The sequence below is a fragment of the Petaurus breviceps genome, unplaced genomic scaffold (assembly GCF_028583685.1).
Source record: "Petaurus breviceps papuanus isolate PSGF00001 unplaced genomic scaffold, PetGlider_PUasm1.0 90847, whole genome shotgun sequence".
Classification (NCBI taxonomy): Eukaryota; Metazoa; Chordata; class Mammalia; order Diprotodontia; family Petauridae; genus Petaurus; species Petaurus breviceps.
In genome coordinates, this window is record NW_027187360.1 from 835,159 (window position 1) to 856,749 (window position 21,591).

General features: G+C 40.0%; 1 protein-coding gene and 1 long non-coding RNA gene across 5 annotated transcripts in view; one reads left to right on the forward strand and one right to left on the reverse strand.

Annotated features, from left to right (window-relative positions):
• Positions 1–785, reverse strand: part of LOC138149373 (uncharacterized) — a 42,655-nt gene extending 41,870 nt beyond the window's left edge. The window contains exon 1 of the long non-coding RNA XR_011165296.1: positions 659–785. This is a non-coding gene — a long non-coding RNA (uncharacterized lncRNA). The remainder of the gene's footprint in view (positions 1–658) is intronic.
• The window catches only part of EYA2 (EYA transcriptional coactivator and phosphatase 2), a 252,360-nt gene that overhangs the window by 123,174 nt on the left and 107,595 nt on the right, over positions 1–21,591 (forward strand). The window lies entirely within an intron of this gene.

Consider the following 21,591-nt stretch of genomic DNA (forward strand, 5'->3'; position numbering starts at 1 on the left):
ACCCCTTCTTAGAATTAAGTTTCAGGTTCACAGATGCTAAGTTAAGAATTCATGTTCCAAGGTCAGCCATTTTTCTTTCTGTTCTATGGAATCTTGTCCCTTTTTCCCAGAAGAACAGGGAATCTCATTTTCTCTTTCTAGCTAATCACAAGTCACCTCTTTCTTTAGGCCGTTCCCTAGGAGGCAAGCACCAGGCTCAGCATCATTATGGTTTCCCATTGTGATTCACCAGTTTCTGTGAATATTTTTGGTTTAATTTCTCCTCTAGTGAGTCTTTCTTTTCCTTGACTCTCAGAATACTTAGTCACACTTTCTGCTGATTGATCTCTTTCTCTCCCTACTCTTATAACCACTCCTACTGATCCTCTACAGCCTGGCACTGTCTTAACCTTATAAGTCACTCCACACTCCAGCCAAAGGAAATTATTTATTATGCCTTTCACGGGTCCTTAGATTTCCCATCTCCACACCTTTATTCATTCCATACCCTCTGTCTAGGATGCCCTTTCTGTATCCCTCTCACCATGACTGCTTGTTGAAATCTTCTCCAGCCTTCAAGACCCAGTTCAAATGGTACTCCTGACATGGAACTTTCCCTAATCCACTCAGTAGGTAATAATCTTTCTGTCCTTCCTGTATTAGATGTATACTTACTTACCTTTGTGTGTCCTTGAGCCCACTCTTTACATAATAGGCTCTTAATCATTAGAGAATGTGTCTGTGGTGATTTCAGTCCCCTTTGTCTAAAGAGGCAGGGTGGTCCCTTTTCCTAACTGTGACGGTATGATTTGGTCATTCCCCCAGCAGGGAAAGCTTGGGATGATAGGCAGAAACAGCTGGTGGGTGTGGGTGTGAGGAGGGCGGGGCAAGAACAGGACGTGTGCGCATGCACACCAAAGAGTTAAGAATAATCCCCAAGAGACTTTTAAAAGCCAAGTTTTTTGCCCCATTAATACTAGGGGAAAAAGCAGATTTTTGGGGGAGACATGTGGAAGCTGATGTGGAAAAGCAGAGAATTTGGGAAATATTTTCTTATATTCCCTGTTGGAAAATCCTTCCCCCACCCCTCATCTCTCTTACCTTTACCAACAAAAAGGGAATTTTTATTAGCAAGAGGAAATTCTGAAGCTGAGAATCTGTTTGAATATCTGCATTTGAATTGAGGGCTTTCATAGCAAAAAAAGTCAGATGAGTCTGGGTTTTTTGGTTGTTTTTTTTGTTTTGTTTTGTTTTTTGCTTTTTGGAGGGGAGAAGGCAGGGCAATTGGGGTTAAGCCCAAGGTCACATGGCTAGTAAGTGTTAAGTGTCAGAGGTCAAATTTGAACTCAGATCCTCTTGACTCCAGGGACGGCGCTCTATTCACTGTGCCATCCAGCCACCCCGAGTCTGGTTTTTAATATAAGAAGAATGTGGGATAGTAAGAAAGAGTGTAAGACTTAGAATCATGAGAGAACTGGGTTCAAATCTGGCCTCTGCCATTTAATAGTGGTGGCAAGTTGTTTTAACCATGGTAGCCTCTGTTTCCCCATTTCTACAATGAGCATAATGATACTTGTACCATGTGTCTCATAGGGTTGTTATTAGGAAAGTGCTTGGTAAACAAACCTTAAATCACTATAAAGAGAGGATTGGATAAGAGGAACTCTAATTAACAGTGTACTTAGGGGGGAACCTTTGTACATAACAATGGTATCCTTGGTGAAATGGCAGGGCTTCTCAATTAAAAGACTTGTCTGTGATGAGTTGTAGATAAAAGAAAGAACTGAGGATATGGGAGTATTAGCAAACTAGTCTCCAGGGTAGAAACAACTCTGCCAACAGGTAAAGCTTAGGATAAATTCCATCATACCATAAGGAGATACTGGAACCTGCATTTTCATCCTAATCCTTTCTCTAATTTGATGTGTGATCTTGGGTAAATACTTCCCCTTTCTGGATCTCCATTTCTTTATAAAGTAAGAGAGTTGCCCTGGAGTCAGGGAGACCTGAGTTCAAATGTGGCCTCAGAAACTTGACACACGTACTAGCTGTGTGACCTTGGGGGAGTCAACCCCAATTGCCTTGCCTTCCCCCCTCCCCAAAAAAAGAGAGAGTTTTGTTCAGTAGTTTCAGTTGTGTTGGATTCTTCGTGCCCCCATTTGTGATTTTCTTGTGTGATTTTCTTTCTCATCATTTTTACAGATGAGGAAACTGAAGGAAGCAGGGCTAAGTGACTTGCCCAGGGTCACACAGCTAGTAAGTGTCTGGATTTGAACTCCTGACTCCTGGTGGTCTATCCATGGTGCCACCTATCTGCCCTAATAAGAGAGTTGGACACGATAATAATGATAAAAATTATTATTATTGTAGCCAGCATTTAATGGGTTTAAAAGTGTGCAGATCACTTTAAAACTATCTCATTTATCCTCACAGTGGCCCTGGAAGGTGGGTACTAGTATTACTCCTGTTTTACAGATGAGCAAACTAAAACAAACTCAGATTCAGTTACTTGCCCTGGATTACATGGATATTAAGTGTCCAAGGTCAGCTTTGAACTCAGGACTTCTGACTCCATATTCAGCATTCTCTCTACTACAGCCTAGTTGTAGAGTTCTATGGAAGAAACTTAGGGACTGAGGTTGTGCCTTATATGACTTTATGTAAGCTATTGCTGCCATAGGATCAGACTGCTGGTGGCTGATAGTAAATACTTTTAAAGTGGTATGGCTTGATGGAAAGAACACTAAACCAGGAGTCAGGAGGACTCAGTTTACCTATTGGTATGGAAGAGGTATTTGGGGATTTAGGTTAAATTTTTTAATATTAAATACAGTTGTTAGGAACTTGTATATGATGTTCAAATGAGGGTAATTTCATCTGTATTCACTGAAGACAATCATGATGTAGCTGGTTTGATAGAGGCACCAACATATAACACAAATGCTGTGGTGATATTGTCGTACAAGCAAGGTGTTGGTATGTGGGGGGAAAGGAAAAGCAGCCTTAAATTTTATATAGGTCCTGGAAGCAAAGGTCAGCTGCAGTGTATTATTGCGCCAGAGTTTCACAGTGTGAGAAATGGTTTTCTATAATAATAAAGTATATGATTTAATGTCCCCCCCATCTAAAAAAAAAAAGAGAGAAAAGTATGAGCTTGAGTAACAAAGTCTTCTTCCCCTCCTCCCTTCCCCCACCAAACATCTGTCAGCTACAAGGACCACAGAGACGTGTAAATGTCTGATGCCATCTGGTTACGATGCTGCTGCCCTCCTGATATTGAGAAGTTGTTGTCTCCCTATGTGTCTTCCCTGCCTAAGGGATTAGATCCATTTTCAAACCCTCAGCTATTTCTGGAGGGCAGATAAAAGATTGGGTGATGAAAGTTCTTGACTGAGATGAAGGAACTTTACATTTTGACCAGTACCTGATATTTACGAATGTATCTTATTTGTTGGAGTATTTGTATGGATCAAATATAATAATGAAGGCAAAAGTGCTTCATGAATCTAAGGCAATATATATACATATATAAAAGGGTATATCCAGGCTGTCCCAAAGGTTTTGGTCCAGTTTTTACCTAAAAGTTTTTAATATTAAATTTAATTAAATATTAATTAATGTTCATAATTATTATAATATCTTACAATAATATAAGATTATATACAGACTTTTCCAAAGGTCTTGATGCAGTTTTAACCTAGTAAAAGTTTTTAATATTAATATATTATAATTTGACATTTAATATTAAAAGCTTTTACTAGGTTAAAACTACACCAAAACCTTTGGGACGGCTTGCATTGGCATAGTGAGAATGGCTCTGGACTTGGAATGAGAAGGTTTGTGCCTCAGTCCCAGCTCTGCCAGTTATTATTATTGACTTTTGTCAATATTGATTATCAGTGTTAATTATCAATGTTATCAATTATCAATAATCTCAATATTATTGATTTTTGTCAAGTCAACAAGCATTTATTAAGCACCTCCTTTGTGTCAGGGACTGTACTTAAGCACAGGAGATACAAAAAAAAAAAAAAATCCCCACTCTCAAGGAGCTCACCTTCTAAAGGGAGGACAGCAGACAGAAAATAGAATAAATTGAAGACTATCCTGGAGGGAAGACACTAGCATCAACTGAGGCCTAGAGGTTAAGTGACTTGCCCAGAGTCACACAGCTAGTAACTGTCTGAGTTGGGATTTGAACCCAGATCTTCCTGACTCCAAACCAAGTCCAATGTTATACACCCCACACACACACACAAACACACTGGGCCCCTTGGTAGCCTGATGGTGGAAAGAGAACTGTATTGGGCAGGTTACATCATTTCTGTAAGCCTCAGTCTCATCATTTGTAAAATGAAAGGATCAAACTGAACATTTTAAAAGTCCTTTCTGACTCTAAATGTGTCTGTATAGTTAGAGAAGTGGGTAGAGCATATGTAATTCATACCCACCAATAGCTTTCAGATCTGAGATAAAAACCAAGTATTAAATAGGCAATTTAGCACCTAATTTATGCCTAGTGGATAGAGAGCCAGCCCCATTCCAGGAAGACCTAGGTCCACGTTCCATCTCTGACGTCTACTGGCGATACGATCCTCTCTGTGCAATGAGTTTGAGGAACAAGTTCCCATTTATATGGGACCTACTATGTAACGGGGATTGTGTTAAGTGGTTTACAAATATTCTCTTATTTGATCCTCACAACAATCTTGCAAGGAAGGTGCTGTTATTTATCCCCATTTTAAAGTTGAGGAAACTGAGGCAAAACAGCAGTTAGATGACTTGCCCAAGGTCACACAACTAGTAACTATCCGAGGTAAGATTTGAACTCTGGTCTTTATCACTGTAGGCCCAGTGGTGTATCCACTGTGTGCAACCTAGCACAGAGGGTCCTGACCTGCATTGGGAGAGTTTCTTCAGAGTTCCTTTTATCAGTGAAATCACAAGTCTGCTCTCTACCCCATAACCTACATGCCAGCACAAGAAGAAGCACTAGGGTTAAAAGGAAGGTGGCATAAGGTACATAATTCTGGGTACGTTGTGTCAAAAGTTGATTTGTAGAGCTTGTGCTTACTCTAGGCAGGGCACTGTGTTTATCCCTGAAGGGGATACACAGATAAATAAACCCTGGTCCCTGCCTTCATAAAGCTCACAGTCTAACATCATCCATCAGACAAGTAAACAAATACAAATTAGAACCTAAGTGCATAGGAGGACAAAATGTTCTATTTGTGTTTCAAAGAAATATGCAGCATGTCTGTAGCCTGCTTGTTCCCTTATGAAAAGAAAAAAATGTAATATTTTTATCTCTATCATACATATACATACACACATATATAAATATATATCCATTTATACACATACATACATTAATGAATGAGCCACTTCTATCACCACTCTGGGGGTAGGGGTGATACTTTCTGTCAGTTTTGAAAAGCAAGAAATTGTAGTGCCTGATTTAGGGTACTCGTTCCCACCATGATAATTCCCTAGTGATAAAAAAGAGAGAGCAGCATGTTCTAAGCCCTCTAGGGCAATATGCCCTTCTGCTCAGTAATTGAAAAGGATAATTAAGGGGTTCAGAGCAGGAGGAAAACATTGCTCCAGGCTCAGAGGTATTTATTAGAAGGACTCTGTGTGTAGATGCACATCTTGGGGCCTGACTCAGAGAGAAACCTAAAATGGGTCCCAGGCAAGGTTACAGGATAAATAATTTGCACACTTTCAGCAAAGCAATTTGTTCTGCTTCTAAAGTTTTATTGGAAGGAGGTGGGGAGAGAAATGAGCCCACTTTTTTTTTCTTTTTAAGTCTCAAGTAGTTCTTGAAAATAACACTCACACCTAGACAGGAGCCCTAGAAAAATTCCCCAAGATTCTCCCAGCTTAAATGTGATCTTTATCAATCTCATTTACACACTGAATAACCTCCCCAGCCCCAAGGAAGTTAGTGATCTGCTAGACACTAATCCCCTACCTGTACACCCTGCTGCTATTCTGAGGTTTTATTTTTTTTTTTAATTTCCTTCTTTTTATTCAAGTCTGATGCTCTCATCTCCCTAGCTTAGGCAGTACCTAAATTCATAGATTCATAAACTTGAAGAGCTGGGAGAACCCTTTAGGAATTCACCCTCTCATTTACAGGGAAGGAAACTGAGACCCAGAGAGGCTAAAAGATTGACCCCCAATCACCCCACAAAATATCCTTCTCTGTTAATTGCACCAGCTTGTCTGGAATGCTGAGGACTTTTTGTTTGTTTGCTGACTTTTTGTTTGTTTGCTCACTTCTGCAATGGCTGCTTCTTTCCAGAGTTTCAGGCAGGCTTATGGACAAGGCAGGCAAGCCAATGCTTGGATCGCTATTGCTCCAACCACAGCTTTCTGTTGTCCAAGAGACAGGCTGCCCAACACAATTGCACAACAGTCTAAACTGTACTCTCACAGCTGCTGTATTTGGTGGGTGGACTTTTCCATTCTCCAAGCTCCATTGGTCTGTTCTAAAAATTGGGGTTCAGTCAGGCATGATTTTGCCAAATGGTCATAGAGGAGAACAAGTGTTCCTTAAGGTGTGCTTATTCAATTTGGGGGCCAAGTTTGTTTCATACTTTTGGAATTTGGTACAGCTAAAATTCTCATCTTTCTTGATACCTAATGATCTGCTAATGAATCATTAATTGTGTAGACAGCCCATATTGTTGCAATCCAAAAAGCAAAAATTGCATAGATTTGAATGAGTTTGTGCTAAACAAAATGGGGAATATCACATTTTCCAGGGTTAGCCTCATTCAGCACAGAGATTAGCTCTGACTGTTCTCATGGTAGTAGGGAACATATTTTTTGTTTCTGTTTTGAGGAAGTATGCTGAGTTCCTTATTTTTTTTTCCATTGCAGTGTGGCAAAAACCTAAGGTTACCTGTTTACTTTGGTTCATGCAGATTGATAGGATGGAATTCAGAGGACCAAGCTTAAACCACGAGACATAGAATGTCAGAGCTGGAAGGGACCTGAGAGATCATTGTAGTCCAACTCCCTCAATTGACAAGAGGAGGAAATTGAGCCCCAGACAAGGGAAATATCTCACCAATGGACTTGTAACTGGTTAGTGGCAGAAATGAGACTAGAATTAGGGGTGTGTTCTCCTGTACAATTGTTAAATTTTTAGTAATGAGAAATATCTCACCAGTGGATTTGTAACTGGTTAGTGGCAGAAATGAGACTAGAATTAAGGGTGTGTTCTCCTGTACAATTGTTAAATTTTTAGTAATGAGACTTTAAACCTCAGAAATCTGCAAGCACTACACACAAGGGTTTGATTTGGGGTTTTTTGGTTGTGGTGGTGGTTGTTGGTCATCTAGACTTAAGAAAGTGATGGAGAAAACATTAATAATGTAAATTAAACTTGTTAAGCCCCTTGTTAAACATTTGCCAGCATACCCCAACTAGAACCCAGTTTTTCTGGACCTAGAATTCTTCTAAGGTAAGCCCATATTTTTGTATTACTAGTGCTATTATGGATCTAGGTTCTAGTGCTGATCTTGCTTACTAATTAACTATATGACACAGGGCAAGAGACTCTGGGTCTCAGTTTCCTCCAGTAGTAAATGGAGTTGAGGAATGCTTGTCCTATTTGTGAGGATCAGTTGAAACAATGGACATGGAAGCATTTTGCAAAACACCCTGTGAGAAGATGCAGGATGACTTTATATACACTTTTGCAAGGAGGCATGACCAATATTACAGTCTGAGATTTCCTTGTCATGTTGAAGAGACGTTGGGTTCTCAAAGCCTTTGTCTGTGGTGCGCATGTTCTGACAGATCCTTCCACGCTGGACAGGCTTCAAGTATGGGCAGGGAGAGGATCTGCATGTCTCAAATCAAAGGACCAGCCTTGCTTAGTACAGAGAGACCTCTGCTAGAAAGATGGTCTCCTGGAGATGAATTTGGGAAAGAGCATGGGGAAAGCAACTGATGAACTAATGACTACTGACCATGGCCTGGAGGCTTATTGGTCTGCTTACTAGCCTACTGAAGGATTATGGTATTAGATACTCCTGATGGAGAACTGTGTTGGACAAATCTGAGGTAGTGTGGTTGGTTTTGTGGTGTTGTTGTTTCCACCTCACTCTTAGTCTATCAAAAATGGCATTTGTGTTGGTGAATGTCAGTGCTTTCAACGGGGGCTGTTTCTGTCTTCTGCTCTAAGGAGGCAGTCATATCCTAGAAGTACAGATGGCAAGGGGAAAGAACATGAACTTGCAATCAGAGTCCCAGGTTCAAATCCGGACTTTGCTAGCAAATCCTGACTTTAGGGCAAATCGCTTCCACTCTCTTGAGCTCAGTTTGTCTGTAAAATGAGAGGAGTGGACTAAATGGTAGCCAGGATTCCTTCCAGATCTAAGTCTGTCGTCCTATTATTACCTGTCATCATTAATAGTTTTTTTCCCCCAGAGCACAATCCTCCTCTCCAGTCTTGATGGTGATTTGCATTAATGGATTTTCTTTCTTTCCCCATTGCTATCCCCATCATGCAGACCATGTGACAAAATTACCAGTTTAATTTTAGTTATTTTTGTATTCTAGTTTTTTGTATGTATGAGTCATATCTCCCTAGTAAACTATCAGTTTCTTGAAGGCAGGTTCTTTGTCCTCTTCTCTCTATCCCTACCCCATTAGTCCAGGTCAGTGTTCTGTATGTACCTAGCAAGTGCTTGCCAAATGTTTGCTGAATGGGGGTGGGGGAGATGGAGAGTTATTTTGGTAGCGAAGCAGATAGACTTTTAAAGTTGGGATCACATCTAGTATAACTTCTTTGTTGTTCTTTTAGGGAGTCTGAGGCCAAACTTAGGAAATGACTTCAAAGATCCTCTTGTTAAATATTGTAGGCGCCATAAAACCCAATTTTCTGTACCCAGGCCAGGACTGCTACAGCTACCTTCACTATGCTGCCAGGCATCAGAGAAAATGACAGACAGTCCTGGAATCTTACAAAAGACAGCATGGCACTGCCCCCCCTCCAAGGCAGGGGAACATTGAGAAATCCACCGTGACCCTGCATTGGGTCATCAAAAGGCTGAATGTGCATGGTGTACTGTCCCCAAGACTGCTCAGCTTTGTAAAATTGAAACCTCCCGGGCAGGAGGGGCAGGTCAAGGCTTCTGCTTCCCAGCTGGCTTGTATTAGTCTCAGTCTAAGACTGTGGCGGCAGAAGCATGCTCCATACCCTGGCAAGTTCATGGAGGGGAGGCCTCCTTCAGGAGGGGTCAGATCTCACTCTTTACAGTATAAATAAAGGACCCCTTCCCCTCCTGCTCCCACACATATCAGCACAATATCTCTTTCAAAGATTTCAAAACACCGGAGCAGACCGTGCTAAATTGACTTGATTGTTTTAAAACCAGCCAAAAAAATAAAATTAAGGGAGTCTCTATCCCGGGTTTCTGTTGCTTCATTGAAGAGCATAGCCCCTGGAGGGAGCCATGCTCATGGCCATCGCAGCAGCCCTGTCTGTGCCCCTGGAAGGGTTTTGGCCTGGGAAACTTTGATGTTTGGTGGTGGTTTTGGCTCTGGGCTTGTGGTTTAAGTACGTCAAGCCCACGTTAGGAAGGGAAGTTGTATACCCTGGAGAGGTGACAAGATAGGATAAGCAGGCCCATTTCAACCAGTGCAATGAGACCTAGCTTTAACTGGTTTAGCAGCATAGGAAGCCCCTAGTTCTCCACATTCTCCAGGATCATCAAGATGCTCTATCCCGACCCGGAAGTTGAGGTTATAAGATACTTTCTACCCAGGAGATGAAATAAAGACCAAGTAAGAGTCTGTTCTGGGGTATCTTTTGGGGGTTTTTTTATTTGTTTTTAACTATAAATGTAATAGAATAGGAATAGGGACTAAATTAGTTAACAGTCATTTATTAAGCACCTACTGTTTCTCAAGGGTTGCGCAGGAGATAAAGAGAAAGGCAAAAAATAAACTCTCAAGGTCACTGTCTAAAGGTTAAGACAACATCTCTGAATGAAGGCATTAAGCAATGAAATCTGTGATTTCATTTGCCACAAGGAACAAGATGAATGAGGGAAAGCTGGTCGGCAGCTTCTCTGTAATTTAGTCTTAGAGAACTGCCCAGGGTCATGAGGGAGAAGTTCAGTCACTTTTTCAAGTTCATTCAGTCAGTATGTGTCGGAGGTAATATTTGAACCTGTCTTCTTGGGTCTAAGGCTAATTATTCACTACACTGACTCATAAATGTAATAACCATCAACAAAGACAATCAAGTAAATGTCCTGAGCAAGAGATGAAATCTCACCCCAAAGCCCCAGGCTTTCACCTAGAGACAAGAATTCACACCCCGCAAACTAGAAGAAAAAACAATTTAGTTCTATCTAGGTCATCAGTGAGTGTCCCCTTTTGATTCTGTTCATTTTTTAACACACTTCCTCATACAAGTCTTTCCCTGTTTCTTCATATCACTTCTTTTGAGTAGCATTCCATTATGTCAACAAACCATAATTAGTTCAGTTATTCTCCAATTGTTAGGCATACTGTATAGCTTGTTTCCTGTTTTGCTATTACAAAGCTATTACATTTTTTTGTTATTACAAATAGAATAATTGTGAATAGTTTGATAGAAAGAAGCTTCTCTTTTCCCTGTTATAATTTCTAAATAGAATCTTAGTAGCAGAGTTGCTGGGTCTCAAAAAGTAAGACCACTTTGGGGACTTTTATTGTTATATATTACCATTTTTGTTGTTGTCATTCAGTTGTTTTCAGTTTGCATCCAACTCTTTGTAACCTCACTTGGGGTTTTCTTGGCAAAGATACTTGAAGTGGTTTGCCATTTCTTTTTCAGCTCATTGTACAGATGAGGAAAGTGAAGTAAATAGGATTAAGTGACTTGCCCAGAGTGATACAGCTAGTAAGTATCTAAAGCCAGATTTGAATTCAGGAAGATAAATCTTCCTGACATCAGGTCTAACATTCGATCTGCTGTATCATCTAGCTGCCCATATATTAACCATACTGCTTCTTAAAATGTCTATATTAGTCCATAGATATACCAGTATTTTAATAGTTTCCCCAAGAGATCTGCCAATAATGAATTCTATTTTTTTTTATATTTTTACTATTCTATTAACTATAAGGTATTATAGAGTTGTCTTTGTTTACATTTTTTTCTAATTGTTAGGGAGTTTGAGAATCCTTTATTTAATTGTTAACAGTTTTCATTTCCTAGAAGCATATTCTAGGAGTATATCAGTTTCTTAAAGATTCCAGGTGTCAGACCTGATATATTCATAAATCTTTCCCAATTTGTTTCCTTCTAATTTTAGAGATACTGTTTTGCATTGTGTAAAATCTCTTTATACAGTCAAATCTATTAATTTGTTTCCATTGGTTTTTCTTGTTTTGTTTATTAAAAATGTTTCTCCTCTTCATAATTTAAATAAATAGCCTCATTTTTTTCCTAATTTTTTTTGCTTAAAAAATGTTTAGAACACTTAGGGAGTTCATTATGGTATTTGGTATGAAGTATAAATCCAAATCTTTTTTTTATGTTGTACAGTCATCCCAGTTTACCTAGCAGTTTTTATTAAATTCTGTTGCATATTTTTTTCTGAGGGTAGGGTTGATCAAACATCAGTTTTTTTATATTCATCAGGCTCTGTTTTTGGGTTCTCTGTTCTATTCATTTCTGGATAGGTAGTGCTTTTATATGTTTTGTTATCTGTTGATGCTAGATATCTTTTGTCACTTTCCTTTTCCAAAGTTATTGTTTATATTCCTGTTCATCTATTTTTATAAGAATTTTATAATCACTTTATTTGATTTTCTGAAATAACCTTTTCCAGAATTTTTTTATATTTAAAATTTTGTTTGTTGTAGAATTAGTTTGAGAAATATTCTGTTCTTCATATATTTATTTGACGAATCCTTGAGCAAGAGATATCCTTCAATTTGTTCAGTTATAACTTGTATCAAAAATAATTTTGAAGCCACCTTTGTGTAGATTTTTTAATTAATGATGTGACTAGAATTATGGACTCTGGAATCAGGAAAACTTGGATCTCGCCTCTGATGTGACTGTGTACAGGTCACTCAATCTCTCTGTCTGTAAAATGTAAATAGAAATACTTAACCTCAAGGTTGCTGTGTGAGTAAGATCAGTGTATATTATTGTTGTTAATATTTTGCCCAAAATATTTGTTGTGTTTATCACCATCATAAAGGATATTTCTAATTACTATGTTTTTATTTGGTTTGTGGGGTTTTTTTCCCTAAAAAAGAAAAACATTGTCTTTTAAAAAGAAAAATCAGAAACTTTGTATCCTTTACTTCCCTAAAGATTTTGCCTTTCCTTTTTTGACCCTTGACTGAAGCCTTGATGTTGCCTAAGGGCAGTCAGTCTTTGACAGTTCACAGTAAAGCAAGAGAGCCATTAAGTTCCATTGAGCTCCTTTACCCTGCTGCTCCTCCTCAGCCTATCAACAAGTACAGTTATCCCTTCCACATGGCAGGGGTTAGAGGCACAGTGCCCCTGCAATCTGGAAAATCTCTGAAATTATTTGGCCCTCTCTTTGTGCCAGAGAAGAAGTCTTAGTTATTTTTTTTCTCTTATGAGGGATTTACAGTACCTTATTTTAAGGTTTGGGTTAAATGTTTGGTCATAAGCTCCGCATTGTCTGCTGGTCTTTGCGTATCATCTGTGGCTTCCACACAACTCCCTCAAAATTCCTACTTAATTCCTTATGCCAACTCCCAATATAGCAAAACCACAATGGGGAAAGTTGTGATGTAGAAGGGGTAACTGTACTTAATAAACTCCTACTGTGTACCAAGCCCTGTGCAGGCATGGTCTCTGCTCTTTAAAAGCTTACAGTTGGGGTGCCTAGGTGGTGCCGTGAATAGAGCACTGGCCCTGGAGTCAGGAGGACCTGAGTTCAAATCCAGCCTCAGATACTTAACACAAAAAAAAAAACTTAACACATGTGACCTTGGGCAAGTCACTTAACCCCAATTGCCCTCCAAAAAGAAAAAAAAAAAACAAACAAAAATGCTTACAGTCCCCTTAAGAGGGCTCAGATAGGCAAAACAACTAGATAATTACCCGCTGTTTAAAAAAAAATCTATTGATGGCTTCCCATTGTTGCTCAGTTGTTTCAGGGGTATCCTATTCTTCATGGCCTCATTTGGGGTTTTCTTGGTAAAGATGCTGGAGTGGTTTTGTCATTTCCTTCTCCAGCTCATTGTACCGATGAGAAAACTGAGATAAACAGGGTTAACTGACTTGCCCAGGGTCACATGGATTAGTAAGTATCTGAGGTCAGATTTGAACTCAGGAAGATGAACCTTCCTGACTCCAGGTCTAGAACTTTTACTCACTATACCACCTAACTGCCCCTAGGTTTCCCATTTCCTCGTAATTGAAGGTCTAAACAGGATTAGGGAACCTAGGACCTTGAGGCCACATATGGCCCTCTAGGTCCTCAAGTGGGTCCTTTGACTGAATCCAAACTTCACAGAACACCGAGGGAGCTACATGTGGCTTTTGAGTCCATAGGTTCCCCACCCCTGGTCTAAACTCTATCCCTGCATATTTGTTGTTAACAGCCAACAAAATGACATTTATTCATGTGAAAGTACTTTGCAAATATGAAAGTACTATATATTCTCCAACATAGAGCATATGTGATTCAAACATTAAGTATTCTGGTATCCAAATGGTGAGTTGGCACTAATAATGTTTATTTATGCCAAGGACAGAAAGCTTTAAAATGTGGTTTGCTGATAGTCCAATCCCTTCTCTTCTGGTGTGTTTCAGGGGAGTAGATTGAAGAAGGTGAGGAGAGGGGCATACTAAACACATTGTTTCAATTCAGCAAACCTATATTAAGCACCTACTGTATGCTGAGCTGTTGGGATACAAAAGTAGCCAATTTACAACATAGACTCTGCTCTCAAGGAACCTACAATCTAATGTTCCACGGATAACTATGCTCTAAGGGAGAGTGTGATAAGTGAAAGATTAATTCTTGTGATGGGATAAAGTGGCGGCTGGTTCTTGTTCTGGCTGGCAGCTGTTTCAAATAGTTGGGTGTGGGAGAGGAGGGGGGTGGTTTGATGGCAGTAACCAGCCTACGTGCCACAAAACAATTGGCCCATGTGCCAAACTATGTAATGCTAGGAGATGCATACACTAAGGGAAGGACAAGTTGACATTGAAAGTTTCTTCCAACTCTTAAGATTCAGTGATTCTAGGACTAATCACATTGCCATCCATGGAGTTACCTGAAACATGGAGCAAAATTATGCAATTGAAATAGGTCTCTGTAGTTCTTGTTCTGGGAGACCTTTTCTTCAGGAAGGACTTGTTTATCCACGAAGGCATAAAAGCTCACCTACAATCCAGCCATGGCTGCCACTGATCCCCATCACATCCTATCACAGCATCATGCTTGAGGGTGGATGTTGTACTTAACTCTACAAAGTGCTTCTACATTAATCTCTACATTTTGAGGCTACTTCTGTTTTTCCTGGCAAGCTTATTTCAGGGGAATGAAAGCTCAAAGCAGCAGTAGAATGTGTGTTTCCAGCACAGCAGTGAGTGTAGTGAGGCAAAGCCTCATCTCTCAGGCTTAAGGAAAGAAACTGCTCCAAGTGGAAAGCCATCCCTTGCATGAGGGACGGGCACAGGCAAGCATCAGCTTGCATAGTGCCAGGGAAGTTAGCACTCTGAGTCTCTGGTTCGAAGGCTAGCTTTAAGAACCTCCTCAAAGGGAGTGGTCCTTGCCTGGTTCATCTGAAGTCATATCTGAAGGTTGTCAGAGGAATCTGATAAATATAAAAGATTGGTGTTTAATAAACCCACTCTTTAAAAAAGCATTGGGGAATAGAATTTAGGAAAGGCTGTCAGGAAAACTGGGGTAACTATATGACCAAAAGAAAATGGATTTGGATCCACACCTCACACCAAGTAACATAATGAACTCTCTAAGGGATCTCTTTTTTAAATACAAAAACATTTTTTAAAATGAAGAATAGATGTATCTCAATTGTGAAAATATTTTTCGTCAATAAAACAGAAGAAATCAATAGAGGCAAAATGGATGAATTTGACTTTACAGAGAGATTTTGCAAGATGCAAAATAATATCTTTAAAATGAGTAGAAAAAGGGGCGGCCAGGTGGCTCAGTGAGTAGGAGCACAGGCCCCAGAGTTGGGATGATCTGGGATCAAATCTGGGCTCTGATACTTAGCACCACACCCAGAAAATAACTGGCCTTGTAACCTTGAGCAAGTTACTTAACCCCAATTGCTTTAAAAAAAATAAAATTAAAAATTAAAAAATTAAATGAGTAGAAAGGAAACAGATTAAGAAAGTTAAAGTATGTGTGTATATATACACACATATGTATATATGTGTGTTGTTGGAGTTTCTATAGATTGAAATAGTGCATCATGAAGGAATACTGGTTCTAGAGTTAGAGACTGGTTTCAAAGCCTACCTTTGATACTATCCTGTTTGACCTTGAGCTAGTTCACTTATCTTCCTGGACCTCAATTTCCTCATCTATAAAATGAGATTGGACTAGCTGGATTCTTAGGTCACCTCCAACTCTATGTGATGACCCTATGATACTTTGATAGATATATGGTCATGTGACTGATAGTATGCCCTAGTGGTACAGGTCCCAGGCTTCCCCACACTTTCTCTTCTATGGCTTTTGCCCATTTCCTCCCATAAATGTTCCAGCCTCCCTTCCCAGGCTAATTTCATGTTGTTTCCCCTCCATACCTGCCACAGGCCAGCCAAACTGGCTGTCTTGTGGCTCTTCACACATGGCATTCCATCTCCTCCCAAAACACAAAAAGTCAGACAGAACTGTCAAAAATGACTGAGCAGCAGGCAAAACAGCAGTAGGTGGGGCCTTTGAAGCTTTTTTTTTTGCCCTGTTGAAGTTAATCTCAGGTTCAAAATATTTTTCCAAACTATTGACCTAAAGCAATTTTTTTTTAAAAGAGAGGGAATTCCAAAGGGATGTCAGAATATTTGTTCAGGTTCTTCTGCTTCCATGCTCAAGAACATTCAATGACTCCGTAATGCCTAGAAGATACAATAAAATCTCTTTTACTTGTAAATAATGCTTATGTAAATATGGCGCCAGCCTGCATTTTTAACTTTGTTTCATGTTACATGCTCTATATTCTAACAAAACTGGACTACTAGCTGTTGCTAATTTTACCTATCTGTAATCTACTTCTACACATTTCCACTGGTCATCCCTCGTGTCTAAAATATACTATTTACTCATCTTTTCTATGAAAAATCTTCCCATTCCTTTAAGGCTCACTTTAAGTGCTTTTTCTGTGAAATCCTTCCTGATTTCCTCCCATCCTATAACCCCCCTCCCCAATATGAGATTTTTTTAGAGTACTTTCTCATGATCTCTCCTCTGGCTTTATCAAACTCTATTGAGATCATATTTATTTCAGTATATAAGTATATGCTTCTAATAGACTATAAACTTATTGAAGACTATGTTTTTTTTAATTATTGTATCCCCAGAACTTAACACTTTACATATATAGTCAGTACTGAATAAAAGCCTGTTCAGTGAGTACTATGATTGATTATTCATATATTATATTTGTATAGAGTTTTGTGGTTACAAAACACTTTCAAATACTTAGTCTCATTTGATCTCTATAAGCTCTCAAGGTGTAGGAGGTGTATGTTTTATTATTCTTGTTTTAGAGATGAGGAAACAAGAGTTTGAGTTAAATAGCCTTACTAGAGTTACAGCTAGAAAATAAAAGAACAGATCTTCAAACCCAAGCTTCCTACTTCCTGGGCCAGTGCTTCTTCCATGTGTAAGAGTACCATAGAGAGTCTTTTCATGGGAGAAGCCAAATCCTTTGAAATAGAGGACCTTTTTCCTATCTCTGAAACATGAAACACTGCCAACCTGTAGTTTTAGTTGGTAGGGGCTGAGTGTTAGGGGTTTAGAGTTGATCAGAAGAGGTGAGAGTTTTCAGTTCAGGGCAAGTTTGAAGCAGCCCGGTATCATAGTGGATGGACTACTGCACTTAAAGTCCGGAAGACCTGAATTAAAATCTTGCCCAGGACAGATGCTTCTTAGCTGGGTGACCCTGGGCAAATGAGCTAATTCCTCTTTTCCTATTAATGCCTCATTTTCCCTATCTGGGGATATTCCTGCTTCACTAGACTGTTTCAAGGATCAAATGAGGTAATATACATGATGCACTTTGCAAGTCTTAAAGCACCATCTAAATGCTAGCTATTGTTATTATTATCATTGTTATTTGGGAACCACCACTTTAGGGTTATGGCCCCATCATGGACCTCTTGGCCTGGAGGCATCATGTTACCACCTTTGCTGAAATGATGGATGCAGACCTGTTAAAGGGCAGCAATGGGGGCTGAACTTTGAAGATGGAGTGGTTCTAAGACCTCACCACAGCCTTTGTGAACAGTTTAAAACCTCGGCTTGATTCATCTGGACCTGTCCTTTTCCCTCCTTAAAACCTGTCTCTGGACAACCATAATCTGGAACATACCAACCCAGGGCCACCCCTGTGCAAGATTTACCACCATAAAACCCGCCGCTGGCTCCATGGTAGGAATTGAAGTGAACTGAGTTGTTCAGCAGAATGATAGTGCTGTTGGGTAGGACTCCACAAGGCAGAATGGAACTGGATCCACTCTAGGAAAAACATTGAGGAAAGTTGTCTTTTATTTGCCTTAACCTCAAGATGATGATTGTGACAGATGCAGGAGTTATTGAACTCTGAGGCTCCTGGCATAGTGGATGGAGTCAGGACCTGGGTTCAAACCCAAATTCTGACACATGATAGCTGTGGGACTGTGGGTGAACCACTTTATTCTCTCCATAAGCCCAGGCTCCAAGTTAGAAGAGACAATATGGTTCAGTGAAGAGAGAAGAGGAATTGGACTCCAAGTAGGGGTTTTCTGGTAAATGTTAAACAACCAGAGAGGAGTAGGGAGAGAACTTATACTGGGCACACATTTAAGTTTAATCTGCATTGTTGACAGGGGCAGCTAGGTGGCACAGTCGATAGAGCATTGGGTTTAAAATGGGGAAGACTCATCTTTGTGAGCTCAGATATTACCTCAGACACTTCCTAGCTGTGTGACCCTGGGCAAGTCAGCCCTGTCTGCCTCAGTTTCCTCATCCATAAAATGAACTGGAGAAGGAAATGGCAAACTACTCCAGTATCTTTGCCAAGAAAACCCCAAATGGGGTCATGACACAACTGAACAACAACAAAGCATTGTTAACATTTTTTTCCTATCACTTAAGTCTAGATGATCAGCAAAACAATGAACCAGACATTGATTTGTGGCCTTTGCACATTTCTGAAGTGTAAATGCTCACACTGAAAATTTAACACCCTCCTGATTTTGAGGTCCCAAGTTCCACTTTGAGTTCTGCCACTTAGCACCTGTGGGACTTCAAGCTTTTAGTTTCCTCATCTATAGAATAAGGGATTTGGACTACATGACTTCTAGAATATTTTTTTCCAATCAAAATCTGGGGTTCTCTATGTTGCTGGACAAAGTTGCTGATCTAATCTAGACTAGTGGAAATCACAGATCTGGATTGTTGTGACCTTTCCCTCTTCCCCCATCACCACCAAAAAAAAAAAAAAGAAAGGAAAGATAGATTAGAAGAGTTTATTGGAGATAAAGATAAAAGCCTAACTGGATATTGCAACTGCCCTTTACCACACACTTCATAATGCTTTTAAAGGTCTGATGAACATGGAGTGAATTATGAATTGTAGGACCAACAAAGCACAGGGTGCTGGTAGCTTTGATCTGAAAATTCTGGGATGTCTTAAGGGAAGCAGTGTGTTCTCCCATATGAGTTACTACCGGGAATTTCTCTACCCCTCTGTGGTGCACATGGACCAGCCAGTGGGAATTTACTGGTCCCTGGATGGAACCATTACTCCTAATGGCAAACAGTTGAAACAGACAAATCTCTAGGCATATGGGTTAAGTTTACATTCTCCCTGAGCAAGCCAACATATCCAGTAGAAATGCCTGACAACCATGTAACATTTTATGAGGTTCCTTGCCCAGTAAATGCCAGCAGATGTTGTAGGATTGGGAACCTTATGAGGCACTAGAGTATTGCTTGTGGGAGGTCATTTTGGTGAGCACTTGACCTCTCTATCTGAAAAAGTATCAATTTGGAGAAGGTAATATTTATTACTGGGAAACTTTAGACCAAAGACTGTAAAGAAACTTTTTGGATGGCCACCCCAGTCAGAAACCAGATGTTGGCCATTTACCGTGGTCCCTGGAATATGGCCTCAAGCAAATTTTCACTTGCATGAATTTTTCTACCAGAGGCCAGTGCCTCTTCTGGAGACCAGTCACCAAAGTATCTCACCATGGCAGTAGGTGAATGGTCGGTATTGCAAAGCAGAGCAAATCATCTTCTAGAGAATACCTGAAGAATACAGAAATGTTGTTAAGGAATAAAGGGAACTATCAGGGCACAGAAAGAATCTAGAATGAAGCTACAGGAAGGGTGGTCTGCTGCATTTTAGCTGTATTCAAGTCATCACTTAATTCATCTATAATCATGTAGCTCTAAAAAATGAATTAAAGGGGTGACATCCATCCTCTGAAATCTACCAAACAATGAGTGGTGATGTGGCCCGCTATATCTGGTATGTTAGACTTTATTCTTTCCCAAAACAAGAAGTGGAGAATCCTACTTGATCAAAGAAAGTACCCAATCCTTCAGGTGGTGGTGGCGGCGAGCCAGAGGCCAGTTTGGGAAACTAATCTATTAATAGTAGTCATCAAATTTGATCCAGAATGGAACTAACTTAGTTCAGTGCCTTATTACCTCTTTTCAAGATGTGGGAAGGTTTCATAGAGTGAGTAGAGGCTAAACTGGATGATCCCTCTCCCTTCCCCACCCCCCCCAGTTCTCTCTCCAATTCAGCCCATTGACAAGAAAGTCCAACTTGGAGTCACAGAATCTGGTTCAAATCTCAGCTCTGGCCCTTACCACCTATGTGACCTTAGACACATGAACTATTTCACTTCTCTGGTCTCAGTTCCCTTATCTGCAGAATGAGAGGATTGGGCTAGATGACTTCTAGATTCCCTCCTATTCCTAAATTCAACTCAGTGGGCATTTATGTGCCTACTATACACTAGCCGCTATAATAGGAACTGGAGACACAAAGACATAATGAAAATTTATCCCTGTCATTTTTAAGGATGGTTGCAATAGTTTTGAGGACTATTGCAACAACTGAATTCAAGCTCTTCCCTCTCCAGTTGACCATCTATACACCTCTTCCTAAAGCACAAGTCTGACTATGTCACTCCCCTACTCAAGAAATTTCAATAGCTCCCTATTGCCTCTAGGAGAAAATACAAGCTCCTCAGTTGGACTTTAAACCCCCATGTGATCTGGCTGTAACCTGCCTTTCTAGTCTTATTGTACATTCCTCCCCAACCCCCACCTTTACAGTCTCATTCTAGCAAAAGTGACTTACTAGCTCTTTTCTGAATTTAGCATTACATATTCCCCCTCCAGTGCCTTTGTGTTGAGCAGCTCCTATGCTTAGCATACGTTCCCCTCCCCCTCTCCCTCCCTCCTTCTCTCTCCCTCCATCCTGTAGAATTCTTAGCTTCTTTCAAGGCTCAGCTCATGTGTTGTCTCCTACAGGAAACCTTTTCTGAACCTCTTAGTTATCAGTGCTTATTCCTTCCTCAAATGCCACATATAGATAGAACATAAATACCTACTGGTTTATATGTTCTATCTGTGTCCTGTTCTTACCCCTCCCACCAGAATGTAATAAAAGCTCCTTGAGTGCAGGGACCATTTTTCATCATGTCTTTGCATTATCAGTGTCTGTGACAGTGTCTGGTATATAACAGGTACATAATAAATGCCCATTGAATTGGATCATAAATTTACAAATAGAGGGAATCCAGAAGTCATCTGGATTGGACTCAAGAGCCCTCTGATTTTTCAGATGGGGAAACTGAGACCAGAAATGGAAATCATTTGTGTGTCTGAAGTCACACAGGTAGTAATGGGCAGAGCTGAGATTTGAACTCAGATTCTGTGACTCCAATTTGGATTTTCTTGTCAATGGGCTGAACTGGAGAGAGAACTGAGGGGTCATCTAGTCCAGTCTCTACTCACTCTATGAAACCTTTCTATATCTTGACAGAGTGGTCATCTATCACCATCAAAAATCTCCACTGGGGGTGGCTAGGTGGCACAATGAATAGAGCACTGGCATGGAGTCAGGAGGACCTGAGTTCAAATCTAGCCTCAAACATTTAACACTACCCATGTGACCCTGGACAAGTCACTTAGCCCCAATTGCCCTGCCTTCCCCCCTCCAAAAAAGACCAAAAAAAAAACCCTCCACTGAAGAAACATTTAAGAAATCATTCGTTATTTTTTTTATAATCAAAGTACCACACAAATATACACCAAGTCTTCATCTTCTAATTCTGATACTTCTCAGGAGGGGAAATGAGGATTGACTGAACTGTCCTCTGTCATAGAACTTATAAACAAAAACTTAAGA